At 51.3% G+C, this 14469-nt stretch overlaps 1 non-coding gene across 1 annotated transcript; it reads left to right on the forward strand.

Moving 5' to 3' along the window:
* The first annotated feature begins 6510 nt into the window (after window positions 1–6510).
* On the forward strand, window positions 6511–6619 carry LOC140692312 (U6 spliceosomal RNA). Its single transcript, XR_012067883.1, has one exon. It is a non-coding gene; the product is annotated as a U6 spliceosomal RNA (small nuclear RNA).
* The last annotated feature ends 7850 nt before the right edge of the window (window positions 6620–14469 follow it).

Raw genomic sequence — 14469 nt, forward strand, 5'->3', positions numbered from 1 at the left:
GACTCAAGATGTGTAGAGGGAGGGGACAACGTGCCCCTCCCCGAAACAAGACTATGTCTGTAACCAAGTTCCTCCCACTGGCCGTCCAGCTCCATTTTGGATGACTGAATCCTGCTTCACCTCATTTGGCTGTTTTGTTTTGTTTCGTTGTGTTTGTTCTTGTTTTTGTTTTTTGATTAATAGACTTTATTTCCTAGAGCAGTTTCAGGCTCACAGCAGAATTGAGCAGAAAATACAGAGAGTTCTCACACAGCCCTCCCCACCCACACATATATCCTCCCCTCCCCTCAACATCCCTCATCAGTGTGGCCTATTTGGTCAAACTGATGGTCCGACATGGACACGCTATTATCAATCAAAGTCCATAGTTTACATGACGGTTCACTCTTGATGTCGTACGTTCTATGGGTTTTGACAAATGCATAATGACATGTAGCCACCACTATGGTATCCGACGGAATAATTTCATCGCCTTAAAAAAATCCCACACGCTGTATCTGTTCATTCCTCCTTCCCTCCCTCTCCCCAAACCCCTGGATACCACGATCTTTTTATTGTTTCTAGAGCTTTGCCTTTTCCAGGATGTCCTTTGGTTGGAATTGTCCAGTTGGTAACATTTTCAGACCGGTTTCTTTGATTTAGTAAGATGTCTTCTAAGTTTCTTCCATGTCTTTCATGTCTTGATAGCTAATTTCCTTGTCTTTCTTTCTTTTTTATTCATGTATTTATTTTTTAATTTTTTACTGCACACATATTTTTTAATTTACATATACGTACTGTTCATTGTTTCCAGGAAGGTTTAGCGCTTTAGCTTTTTAAACTTACCTAGTTATCAAAGGAATAAAGCCAACCGCAAAATAAGAATGAATTCAAAAAGATACACACACCCTGCTATTAACAGCAACATCATTTATAATGGCCAAGATACGGAAGCATCCTAAGTGCACATCAATATTTGAATAGATAAAGAAGAGGGGACACACACACACACACACACACACACACACACACACACACACACACACATATACACACACGGAATGGAATACAATTCACCCGTAAGAAAGGAGGATATTTTGCCATTTGTGGCCTTTCCTTTCCTTTTTTTTTTTTTTTTTTTTTTTTCCCCTCCTCCACTTTAAAAACCAGAATTTTATAACTGGGATAAACACTTCCATTGCGTCAAAAACAGTAAAATGCCTAGAAATAAACTTAATCGAGGAGGTTACCTATACTCCAGAATCTGAAATGACACAAAGAAATGGAAAGCTGTCTTGTGCTCTTGCATTGGCAGAATCAATACTATCAAAATGGCCACACTACCCAAAGCAATCCGCAGGTTCCATGCAACCCCTGTCAAAATACTCACGACATTCCTCACAGAACTAGAACAAACAATTTCAAAATTTATAAGGAACAACGGAAGACCCTAAACAGGCAAAGCCATCTTTTGTAGGTCTCCTCTCTCTCTCTCTCTCTCTCTCTCCCTCTCTCTCTCTCTCTTTCTCTCTCTCTCCCCCCTCCCTCCCTCCCTCCCTCCCTTTCTCTGTCATCTTTTTGTTCTCTTTTCTTAGGGTTTGATGACTTGAGACGATCCTTTAACATTCCTTGTAAAGCCGGCTTGATGGTGCTGAAATCTTGTAGCTTTCGTTTATCTGTGAAGCTTTTGATTTCTCCCTCAAATCTGAACGAGAGCCTTGCTGAGTAGAGTATTCTTGGCTGTCACTTTTCCCCTTTCATCACTTTAAATATGTTGTGCCACCCACTTCTGGCCTGTAGAGTTTCTGCTGAAAAATCAGCTGATAACCTTACGGGAGTTCCCTTGTATGTTATTTGTTGCTTTTCTCTCGCTCATTTTAATATTTTCTCCTTACCCTTAATTTTGGTCAATTTGATGATGATGTGTCTCGGTGTGTTCCCGTATGGTACTCTCGGCACTTCCACCTCATTTGGTTATTTAAAGGATCTTCAGTCTGTTCAATTCATAGGAGAGAACTTCCACACGTATTTCTTCTCAGTTTTATGAAACAAAGAAGGACCCAGAAAACTGGCAAAACATAAATGCTCTTCTATTGGGTTGAGCAAAGACAGGCCCTGGCCGGGGAGGGGGGGGGGTGCTGGAGGGTCGGGGGGGGCGGTGTAGAGAAGGATATAGATCAGCGTTAGAGTGCCTGCTTAGCATGCATGATGTCCTGGGTTCAATCCCCAGAACCACCATTAAAATAAATAAATTACCTAATCAAACCCATGCCCCTCCCCCCCAAAATAGAAGGAGAAAAGAGTGAGAGACAGAGACAGAGACAGAGACAGAGACAGACCATCGGGAAAAGTAGCTGCACTAATACTTCCAAGAAACAGGACAACATAAAGATAATGGAAGAAATGCTGGATAGTGAACAGCCACGGGTGGTTGGCACAGACCCATAGCTTCTGGGGTCACTAAAGAAAAAGAATATGAGAATCATACGGATCAGGAGATTGGGTCTGAATTTTGTGCCGTTTGACTTGTGCCAGTTACAAACGTCATGCACAAGGAAGATGACAGGCTACTTTATTGTCTGAAGTGAGATACTTGAAAGTGAAAAGAGGTGCTATACAATCGTGCCTGGACTGGGATTTTTCTAAGGGAGCCCAAATCCTTTACAATATATATCATGTTTTCAAAAATGAATATCATTCCTGGACAACACTTCAGCAATTTTTTTCTGCGTTATCAGTAAACATTTTTAAAAACATCAGTAATAAAGGAAGAGGGAGAGAGAAAGAGAGAGAGAGAGAACAGGAGTAACTATACGCGCGCGTGCGTGCATGCGTGTGTGTGTGTGTGTGTGTGTGTGTGTGTGTGTGTGTGTGTTGAGGTGGGGGCCTAAAAGAGGATGAGGATTCTTTTCATCGAGGTCTGTTTGTACAGAATTCTCTCCTTCTCCGCTTTACACTGTGAAGGAAAAGCCCAGATGGGCTAACAAGCTAAGTCACAAATCTAAGTGTAACAAGTGTCGGATTCCTGATCTGAGGTCTGCTGGGCTAACTCGTAAATCTAAATTAAGAAGTGTCGGTTTGCTGATTCCCTATTCATGCTTTGCTAGCCAGCTGGATTTTCAAAGAGACATATCTGGCCTTGAAATGTCGGTTTGCCGCCTCACTGCCTCTACTCTTGTGATAATGTTGTTGCTAAAGCTATCGCGTGCCTATTGGCCGAATACCCCAAGCTTGTACTTAACCCTAGAAAACCTCACGTGCACGTCTTGGGGGTGCTCAGGGCTTAGGAGCAGAAGCCCCTCTGAGCCCGCCGGCGTAAGAAATCTGAGTACTCCAACCCTCCGAGTGGTGCTTGTTTCTTGGCTGGCCTGTCATTTCCAAAACAGCACCATTGACACTAAGAACGTCACTCTCGTTCCGGCATAAAGAAGACATCTGGGGAGGGTGGGGTCGGGGGTGGGGTGTAGATCTATGTTATGTCCTGATTCCAGGAAGAAAAGGGGCCAGGGTCAGCGTGCCCTTCTTTCTGGGGTATCTGTCTGTTCGCTTTCGGTGTTCGGCTGGTTTGGTTATTTCGGCTTTCTGTTTGGTTCCTTTCACAGATCCAGTGGCTCAAAGCAGCATTCTGATTTTCTTTTCTCCTGGGGTTTGGTTTTTGATAGGTAGAGGGACAGGGCCCACGCAGGGGTGGGGGTGGGGGTGGGGGTCACTGCGGCAGAGAAAGGGAGGCGGCTATGGTGAAATCGTCGAGCTGAGGGGATTTCTACGAGAGGGACTCTCCGAAGTGAATGGGGTCCAAGGAGATCATCAGGGTTTCTCTGTGCTCGGTTGGTTTTGTTCGTGCGTGTGTTTGTTTTTTCTGGACGAGGCCAAAGAACTCCTCGGGTGGAGGTGCGTGTCCGAAGGGTCTGACAGGATGGGAGGATGCGGGGCGAGTCAGTCCATGTGCCCAGAAAGAGAGAGAACCTGTCATAGCTGAGACTCAGGCCTTTTTTGGACCTAGGCCCAGAGAGCAGTTCGGCTCCGAGCATTCACGGAGAAGTTCGTCGCCACCTCAGTCGTGTCCCCCACCCCCGCCCTCCCCCAAGCCTCGGCCCCCAGTGAAGGAGGAATCATGAAGTGGCCGCACTTAGGCTAAGCCAATTTTGGGCTTTATGCTTACTGCTTGCTTTTAGAACGATCAGCAAACTCGACTGACCAGACACCGCTCCCAGCCCCAGGCCCACTGTTCAAAGCAGCTAAAGTTGTCGATTCTAACTGTTTGATTGGACCTTCCTCTGATCGTTCAAATTGACAATCATGTTTGACGCCTGAGTCTTTCCCCAGGAAGGGAGTCACGGGAGGATAAGCTCAGGAGAACGACCAGCCCCCTCCCACCCCCCCACCCCGAGTTCCTCCGTGGCGCTGGTGCCGCCGGGTGAGTCTGACCAGAGAAAGAAGGTCACGGGCTGATGACCTACTAGACCACCAGGAGGTCCCATGTTACCAGACACTCATCCAGATTTAGGAGGAAGTTTTATCAGAGACCCTTGTTGATCATGAGCACCTTTTATGCTCCCGCCTGTTGTGATTCCCTTTCATGCTCCAACCTGTTCGTCCACAGAAGCATGAAACCCCAACCCCAAGACGGGTTCACAGTTTGGAAGGCACTAGCCTGCTGTGAGTCCCCTTTGCCCAGCAAAGCAATCAAGCTGCCTCTTTTCTTCTAAACTCTAAGACCCTGTCTCTGGGTTATTTGGCTCCTCAGGGACGGGGTTGGGGAGGGCGATCTTTCGGCAACACCCGCACAAGTTTCCCTGAGTGGCAGGAACCAGCGTGGCCCTCAGGCCTCAGCCCCGCAGGCAGGCAGGCAGGCAGGCAGGCAGGCAGGCAGGCAGGCAGGCAGAGCTGGAGCGACCGTTGGTCCCGCCCCCGCCCGCGCACCCCCCCCGCCCCCCCGCCGCTGCTTCCGCCGCCGCCGCCGCCGCCGCCGCCGCCACTGCCGCCGCCGCCCAGGCCTCCTCCACCGATCGGTCCCAAATCGGGTCCTAAATCGACTGGACTGTCTCCTGGAAGCGGGGGCGGGGACGTCAGGAGGATCCATTCGGCAGGGCCTCGTTCAATCGCTTCATTCAAATGCAGAAAGCTCTGTGCTCAGGTCAGAGCCTTTGACTTGGCCTCCGGCTCCTCTCCGTTGAACGGCTTTTGTTTTTTGGTTTCAATTTCCCCACCCTTAGGCCACCCCGTCCCAACTGCACGGAGGGAGGCGGGAGGGAGGGGGAGAATCTCGCCTGGTCTCAGGCCAAAGGAGTCCCCTCCTTTTCCTAACCTGGGTAAACCCCACTAAACCGTTTGAGAATCATGGAAGGGCATGGAAGCAGACCTCTGACTTGATAGATTCCTCTGGGATGGGAGACTTTAAAAAAAAAAAAAATTCTTTTTCCCCTGCTTCCAGGGAGGCAGAAAGGAGGGACAGAGTGTTCCTCTTGCCTCGGGCAGTTCTTTCTTTGTTTGTTTCTTTCTTTTGTTAAATCATGCTTTTTTTTTTTTTTCCTTCCTTTTTTTCCTTCCAGTTTTATTGAGACAGAGTTGACATACAGCAGTGTATACTTTGGGGGGCGGGCGGGGAGAGGAATTCGATTTTATGCATTTATTTTTGACCGGAGGTACTGGGGATTTAACCCAAGACCTTGTGCTTGCTTGCTAAGCACACACTCTACCACTGACCTATACCCTCCCCCTTGGCCACTTGTGAAGTCCCTTTCATTCAGCATAATCCATCGGGCACATTTTGGGGCAGCCTACTCTGGACCCCAACATTTCCCTATTCTGTAACTTCCCTGGAAGTTTTACACATTAAAAGCTGGGCTGTTGACTGTGCGTGTGCGTGTGCGTCCGTGCGTGCGTGCGTGCGGTCTGGGGGCAGGAGGGAGGGAATGGTTTCCTAGGGGGCCTGCGTTTCATGGACCCAGTTTCTTAGTTCTGAGAACAGGTCTGTTCAAGGAAACTGTTGCCGTTGTAGTATCTCGTCTCAGGAGGCGGTGGTGTCGATGGGCTTCTGAAGCTAGGCCTAGGGAGCAAGCAGTCAGGTATCGCCTAAGAGGCACTTGTGTGGACAACCAAAGTACAGCACAAAGGTGAATCGTCGGAGCAGATGAGAAACCAGATTCAGGGCCGGGAGTAGGGGGTCAGTCTGGTAGGAGATTTCCACACATCGGGGTCATCGAAACGGCTCGAGCAGTTTGAAATGCCTCTGATGATGTCCTGGGGTGTTCGGCTCAACTCTCTGAGCGGCTCCCCCGAAAACAGGCCCGAGGATGGTTTCCACAGGAGCTGTTGTGGCCATTTCTCTGACGTTTACCTCCCGTTGTCCAGCTTCAGTCTGCAGGGCTTCAGGAGACGGAGCGTTTTCGTACTCAATGATGCCAAGGCAAAAGGGTGAGAGAAAATGGGAAACATTCGTGGAGAGGGTCCTAGGCAGATAGTGGAGGCAACTAGAAGACCTTCAGTCTCCGGGCTGGCTTTCAGGTTGAGACAAAAACCCTAAGGAAAGCGCTTGCTGCCACAGCACATAGACTAACATGGGAACCATCCAGAGAAGATCAGCACGGCCCCTGAACGTGGACGACACACGCCCATGCGTGAAGCGTTCCATAGTTTTAGTGAAGTCAGTCACCCAGGGAAAGACAGATATCCTATGCCATCACTTCTAGGTGGGATCTGAAAGTAAGTCAAGACACCCATCCATACATAAATAACTCCATTTTAAAAAGACTCCAAGGAACCTATTTACAAAACAGAAACAGACTGGACTCGCAGACATGGAAAAGAAACCGATGGTTAACACAGGGGACAGGGTAGGGTGGAGGAACGGGGTAAGGCGGAGGGATAAATCAGGAGTTTGGGATTAGCAGATATAAACCACCCTATACAAACTAGGTACACAAGTAGGTCCTACTGTCTAGCACAGGGAACTATGTTCAATAGCTTGTAATAACCTATCCTGAAAAAGTATACGTGTGTGTGTGTGTGTGTGTGTGTGTGTGTGTGTGTGTGTGTGTGAATAAGTGAATCACTATGCCGTACGTCATAAATGAACACAACATTGTAAGTCAACTATACTTCCATTGACAGAGAGTTCCTACAATAAGCAGGCAGACAGACCGACAGACCGTCAGACAGACAGACAGGCAGGCAGACAGACAGACAGACAGACAGACAGACAGACACACACACACACACACACACACACACACACACACACACTGTCTGTCTGTCTGTCTGTCTGTCTGTCTGTCTGTCTGTCTCTCTCTCTCTCTCTCTCTCTCTCTGTCTGTCTGTCTATCTGTCTGTCTCTCTTCTAAGGGTGGAGAAGAGTTTGCTGAGCTATTTCGGGGGCCCTCTCATCCTAGTTCCTATCTCCAAGTTGGTTCAAAGTCCAAAAGGCCGTCAAGCACTTAGTGAGATAGGTCCCTCGAAGAATACCTCCCACATCACGATGACAGACTTCTTAGGCCAGCCGAGAAGGTCCTTCAGTTCTGTGCCCATCTTGGCTCTAAGTTGATGTCAGTCCTCCAGGATCCAAGAAAGCCACGTTGGAAAACAAGTGGTGATTTTGATGGGACAGAAGATCAGTCATTTGGGGGGCGAAGGGTGGGGTAGGGAGAGATACCAGCCTGTCTGTCTGTTTTCATCCAGTGTGGGAGCCTTCCCAAAGAGATAACTCGAGAAGAGAGAAATGGGGAGTTGACAAAGAACACGTGCGGTGGCGTGCCCTCCCCCCACCCCAGGAGAAGGCCAAGCCAGAAGTCCCTCCGGATGGCGGGCTCTGGACTCCGGCTTCCAGGGGAAGCGATATTTTTTTTCCTCCCCATTTCAGGCCCGGAAGAAGAGGGAGAGGCAGAGTGTCCTTCTCGGGCATCCGTTGTTTCTGAAGCACGCTTGTTGCCGAAAGATCGGCCCCCGTCCCCGATGAGCCCAAGAATCCAGAGACAAGGTCTTGGAGCTTAGAAGAAAAGAGGTCATTTTATCGCTCTGCCGGGCAAAGGGGATTCACAGCAGGCTAGCGTCTTCAAAACTGTGTACCCACCTTGGGGGTGGAGTGGGTGGGGTGGTTCTAGAGCCATAGCTCAAACAATGAAGCATCGATCACCATCCACAGAATCGTTTTCTCATCAGAAGACTCAGCATGGTGTCACGATGCCTCCCAGGTGACCCATTCTATAGAGGCTGGCGGTTAGATCTCATTATCTCATAAGCACTCAAGGTGTGGCCTTCTTGGTCACTCAGGCTATTTTGTCAGGTCAGTAGTCCCGTGACCGACCTTCTCCTCGGAGAAGGACTCAGAGACCCAGCACGATGATGACTTGCAATGACTGAAATACAGTAGAAACAGTAAGATCGATAGCTTCCAGTTTCAACAACGGGCCTGGAACCGTGAGCAGCAACCGGTCAGTCAGAAGAGTCGACCGTTTTAAGGGCGAGCATAAGAAACCGAATGACACCCCCCCCCAAGCAAATGAATGAATGAATGAATGACCTAATGATCCTCCCCTCCTCTCCCCCCCCCCCCCCGCCCAAAAACGAAGCAATCCGTTAGCCTAATTCCGGCCATTTTATTCATCCTCCTTCACCCTGAAGCCCCAGTCAGCCACGTGCCACAGTGGTCTGTTTTCCGGTTTCCTCCACCACCCCAACCCCCACCAACGACCACCCCGCCAACATCCCCCCATGCCCAACCACCGCCCCAAGCGCGGGACTGGACGGGGGTGCTGGGGGCTGAGGGGGCGGCGATGGCGGCTTGAGGTGAGGGTGGGGAGTGTTCCGCCCAGATCGTATAGGAAGCTCAAACACAGCTGCAGTACGAGACGAGATGGTAGATTTCTGTGAGTCCTCCCTCCTCTTAAAATCCTTCCTAAGGAGGAGACAGACAGAAAGAGAAACATCACCCTCACTCCCAACGCCTCCTGTGCCCTCGTTGCACCCCAAAACAACAACAAGAAAAACAAAAACAAACACAACCACAAATAACTCGCTATCCCTGGGGAAGAAGGTTTCGATGGCATGGGGATATCATTCTAAACTTCATTCCCTCTTCATCACATTTCATGGAAACCGATTGCAATCTATGAGGCCCTGTGAAGGTAGGGGTTGGGGGGGTAGGGAGGAGGGAGGGAAGGGAAGGGGGGAGAGAGGGGGAGAGAGAGAGAGAGAGAGAGAGAGAGAGAGAGAGAGAGAGAGAGAGAGAGAGAGCAGAGGAGAGGAGGGATAAAAGGGGAGAGGACAGGAAAGGAGAGGAGGGAAAAGAGGGGAGGGAAGGGGAAGCGAGAGGAGGCGAGGGGAGAGGAGAGGAGTGGAGGGGAGGGGAGAAGAGAGGAGCGGAGGGGTGAGGGGGGAAGGGAGGGGAGAACAGGGAAGAGGAGAGGAGGGGAGAGGAGAGGAAAGAGAGACAAGGGAGACAGACAGAAAGGCACACACACACACACACACACACACACACACACACACACACACACACACACAGAATAGCGAAATGGAGAGAGAGGCAGAGAGAGACAGACAGACAGACAGACACGGATCTAGGTCAGGGAGACTACACATGGGTATTCTTCTGAGTGATTTTATGTGTTTTCTCAATCGCCACCTATGGAGATAAAAGTCGCTCCCATAAGATGAAGGGAGTCCTTCTGCCACCGCCCCCGTCCCCGCCCTCCAGCACCGCTTGTGTTTGTCAGGGATTCCAAGCCAAAGCACGTGGAGGAGTGGGAGAGCTTCCTGGCGGCCCAAGGGGGAGGAAAGTCCGGCAGCATGAGAGAGGTAGTTGGCACGGGGAAGCTGGAGGCAGGCTGACGAGAAGATGGGTGAGGGGGCAGGGAGGAGGGTTTCCCAAGTTGGAGAGCCAAGACGAGGGAGGGGAGCCGTCGGTGGTCGCGTTCTGACCCCGACCCCGACCCAGACTGGAGCGGATCCCTGAAAGGAGGCGGTTCGGGCTCTCCTGCCGAGAACGCCCCTCTCTTCCTCTTTGTGCAGAAACACCTTCCGCGGACCGAGAAAGTCCATCCCGAGACCCTCGTCGGAAGAGTCCTTTCCAGACCCATCACGATCCTCCTGGGCCAAGGGGTCCAGGGGATGGGGCGGGGCCTCCATTCGATCCGTCTTCCGTCCGTCCATCCATCCGCAAGATCTTGAATATCCATGTAGGATTCCGGATGGTAGCAGTTTTCCAGGATCCTCCAGATCCTTGTAAGACCTCTCCTGGCAGATTCGACCCCTAGGTCGTACCGCGCAGCACAGGGCACTAGATTCAGTCCCTCGGGACGAGGGTTCCTGAAAAAGACCAGGAAAAAGAAGAACACAATCACTATGGTGTGCACCAGCCAGAAACCAGCACAACCTCGTCACTCTAACAGACTTGCCAAAGGCGGGGTGGGGAGAGAAAGTCATAGGATGGCTACCATCCCTCCCACCCCCACCCCACACGCCAAGCCCCCCAGCCCATCGTCATCCCTGCTCCCCCTCCTCCTCCCCCTCCCCTCCATCGACGCCCGCCTCCCGCTTGTACCCCACTCCTCCGAACCCAGCACCACCCACCTCGGCCTGGACGTGCTCGGCTCGGCTCGGCTCGGCTCGGCCCGGCCCGGCCCGGCCCGGCCCGGCCGTCCGGCCGACTTCTTCGCAGTGTCTAAAATAGCGCCCGGCCGACAGGCAGGTGGCACACGGCACCCGGCAGGGGAGCGAGCGGGACGGTTCGGGATCTCTGGGCGGCGGGGACACGCGGCCGGACAACCAGGAGCACGGACGGCCTGGCGTGCGTTTCTCCGCTCGGGGGGCCTCGACCAGGGACTGTGGTACGGGGAACGGGGACACACACACACACACACACACACACACACACACACACACACACACACATTCACCCCCACCCCCACCTCCACCTCTGACAGCTTTCATTTGTTTTCGGCCGACCGTCCCTCGATGAGGTACAAGTGCCGGGGCTGGGGCTGGGGCTGGGGCTGGGGGGGGTGGAGTTCCTCCCTCCACAACGACCCCACACGGGCTCTGTTCCAGTCACCCGAGTCCTCTTCCAAGTGAGACCACAGGCCTCCATCACCCGGCGTGAGCACTCGGGGGAAAAAGTCACCATCCTCATCGCTCCGCTCCACCTCTACACGTGAAGAACAGTTCCCAGCCCACGCCACTCAACCCCACCCCACGCCCCGATGCCACCCACCGCAGTGGAGAGAAACGAGACGAATCCACAGACGTCCATCCATCCGATGAAGAAACGGACGGCCCCATTCCAAGGAAGCATAGATATCTAGTCAGGAGATTCATCGAGTACTATGGAGGCGGTGGGAAAGGGGGGGGGGTGTTGCGGTGGGGAGGGCCTAGAGATCCAGCAGTACAGCCCGTGCTTAGCATGCAAAAAATAAAGGCCCAGGGTTCAATCCCCAGCACCTACTCTTCAAAAATAACCCGCGGAGAAGCAAGACGGCGGAGTAGAAGGACACTCGTAGCTCACCCTCTCCCACAAATACACCAAAACTCACATCGACGGACCCACTTGGCCAATCAGAGCACCTGCGGAACTCCGACAGAACACCGCCCTCTTCGAAAGACAAAGACGCCCAAAATCTGGTAGGAGAAAAGGAGAAAAGAAAGAGTAAAAAGCAAAACAGTGCGGGAGGGACCGGTCCCGCGGGGAGGGAGCGGCAGAGGAGGAATAGGGCTCGTTCGCCAAAACTGCCCCTCTCCAACGGAGAGGCCGACGGGACGGAGGGGGCGCCCCCGAGCCTCAGATCTACCCAGAGCACCCCTTGACCGACCGATCCAAGTGAAACGGGCACAGAGGGTCCCCGCGACACCCAGCCCGAGTCGCAGGCCGGCAGCCAGGGGCCGGGACAGGCCGCACGAGCCGGGCGGAGGACCGGGGCGGCGGCCGGGAGGGGATACAGAGCAGAACAACCCGCCCCCCCCATACATGACGGGAAAAGAAAGGCAAAGCAACACGGCCGGTGTGCCCTGGGGGGAGGGGCGCCGTAGCCTCCGTCTCCTCAGATCCGCGGCGCCATCACCGGCGCTTCTCGCGAGAAGAGAGGCGGGACGCAGCCACAGCCGCCATAGCCTCTGGCGTGCAGCATGCGGGCGGGGGCGGGGCCGAGACTCGAATCCGCACCCGGGGGCTCCGCAGCCTTCTAGGCAGGACTGAGATTCGTTTACAGCCCGAGGCAGATAGGATATTTCTGCCCCGGTACCTCAGAGAACTCGCGCCACCATGACTAAGAAGGAGCCGAGTTTTGGGACGCAGCTAGGGGCGGGGCGGTTCCACGGTCTTCCCCGAGCCCACCTACGGAGAGGAGCGCCGCCGACCCGAGTCGGAGCACACAGCCGCACGGAGCAGCGGAACGACCGGGGCCGGGAGAGGGCGGGCGGCCAGCCAGCCAGCCACCCTCCTTCCCGGGAGGAACGCAGCATCCGACCGCGGTGCCGGGAACACGTCCCCCCCCCCCTTTTTTTTTTTCCTTTTCCTTTCTCTTTTTTAATCTCTCTTCTATCGGTTTTACCTTCTGTTACCTTTTTAACCTTGACTTTTGAACAGTCGTCTACGTTGACGGTTTTAATCCCTTTTAAATGTTTCCTTGAAAATCTTTTTATTATTATTATTTTTAAACATCCACCCCCTTTCCTTTTTCTCTTCTCTTGGTTTAGATCTCCTGTTATTGATTATTTACAGGTTTCAGATATCGTTTCTCGATCTTTTTTCTCCTTTTTATTAAGGTTATTAAAAGACGTCTCAACTCGATCACTCTTCTGCTTCCACTTACTCTTCTATTATTGATTACACAGTGTCTTCAAACCTTTTCTTTCTCCCTCCTTTTCAAATCCTGTGTTTTATCTCTTGTTAAAGTCTGTTCTATTTCCGATTACCTTTTAAAAATTTACTTTTGAAACAATTGTGTTTTATTTTCTGATCTTTTCTATTTTTTAAAGGCTTTTAGAAGACGTCTCACCTCGATCGCTCTTCTGCTTCCACTTGCTCTTCTATTATTGCTTGTACACTGTTTTCAAACCTTTTTTTCCTCCATTCTTTTAAAATCCGGCTCCCCCACCCCCCTCCCCCTCCCACCGTCTCTGTCTCTGTCTCTCTCTCTCCCCCTATCCCCCTCTCCGTCTCCCTCTATCTCCCTCTCCCTCTCCCTCTCCCTCCCTCTCTCTCTCTCTCTCTCTCTCTCTCTCTCTCTCTCTCTCTCTCTCTCTCCCCCCCCTCTCCCTCTCCCTCTCCCTCTCCCCCCCTTTTAAAGTTTTATTCCTGTATAGGCTTTAGATAAATACCTAAACTCCTTAAGGACCACAATAGATAACTGATACTCCTTAAGCCACAGTGCCAGAGAGATAGGAGCAGCATGAGGAAGCAGAGGAACCACTCCCAATGAAAAGAGCCAGAGAAATTCCCTGAAAGCACGATCCACAAAATAGACACGGATGGCCTGCTAGATCAAGATTTCAAAAAAGGAGAGATCCAAGTACCGAAGGAACTCCAAGTGATAGTGTTTAGATGTATACTGTACGTCAAAAACGAAATCGAAGCTCTAAAGAAGAGTCAAGGAGAACTGGTCAGCTCACTGGCTGACATGAGAAGTGGTCTAAAGGCTGTCCAAAGGAGGCTAGATCACACCGAGGAGCGAATAAGTGGCCCAGAAGACAGGACAACAGAAAGAACCCAATCAGAACAGCTGAGAGAAAAACAAATAAAGAACAACGAAAACAATCTCAGGGACCTACGGGACCATCGAAAGCGTGCCCATCTACGCACAATAGGGGTTCCAGAAGGGGAAGGAAGAAGCAAGGGGGTCGAAAAGGTATTTGAAGAAAGCATGACTGAAAATTTCCCAGCCCTAAAGAAGGAATCCGATATCCAAGTCCAGGAGGCTCAGAGGGTGCCAAACAGGGAGAACTCAAACAGACCCACACCGAGACCTATCCTAATCCAGATGGTCAGAGTCAAGGAGAAAGCAATGATCCTAAATGCCTTTAGGCAAGAGAAAAACAAAGAGTGAGTTCCAAGGGAACCCCCATAAGGCTCTCAGCGGATTTCTCTCCACAAACACGTCAGGCCAGAAGGGAGTGGCAAGATCTATTGAAATTCCTGAATGAAACACAAAACAAAACAAAACAAAACAATGCAGCCTAGGATACTCTATCCAGCAAAGCTATCCTTTAGAATAGAAGGAGAGGTAAAGAACTTCACAGACAAGCAAAAACTAAAAGAGTTTTGCAACACTCAACCCATGCGAAAAGAAACATCCACAGGTCTACTCTAAATAGAGAAGAAGCAGGACGGTACAAACATGAGACACTCATCCCCGGAAAGGTGATCACTCCCGTTCATTCCAAACAGAATAAACACAAAATTGTAAAAGAAGACATCTAAACCATCAGGAGTGACAGAGGGAAGCAAGAAAATATAGAGACTTTTATTTTTCCCCCTTCTCCTTCCTTTCTTTCTCTTTG

Source organism: Vicugna pacos, unplaced genomic scaffold (assembly GCF_048564905.1).
Source record: "Vicugna pacos unplaced genomic scaffold, VicPac4 scaffold_5, whole genome shotgun sequence".
In the NCBI taxonomy this organism is placed as follows: domain Eukaryota; kingdom Metazoa; phylum Chordata; class Mammalia; order Artiodactyla; family Camelidae; genus Vicugna; species Vicugna pacos.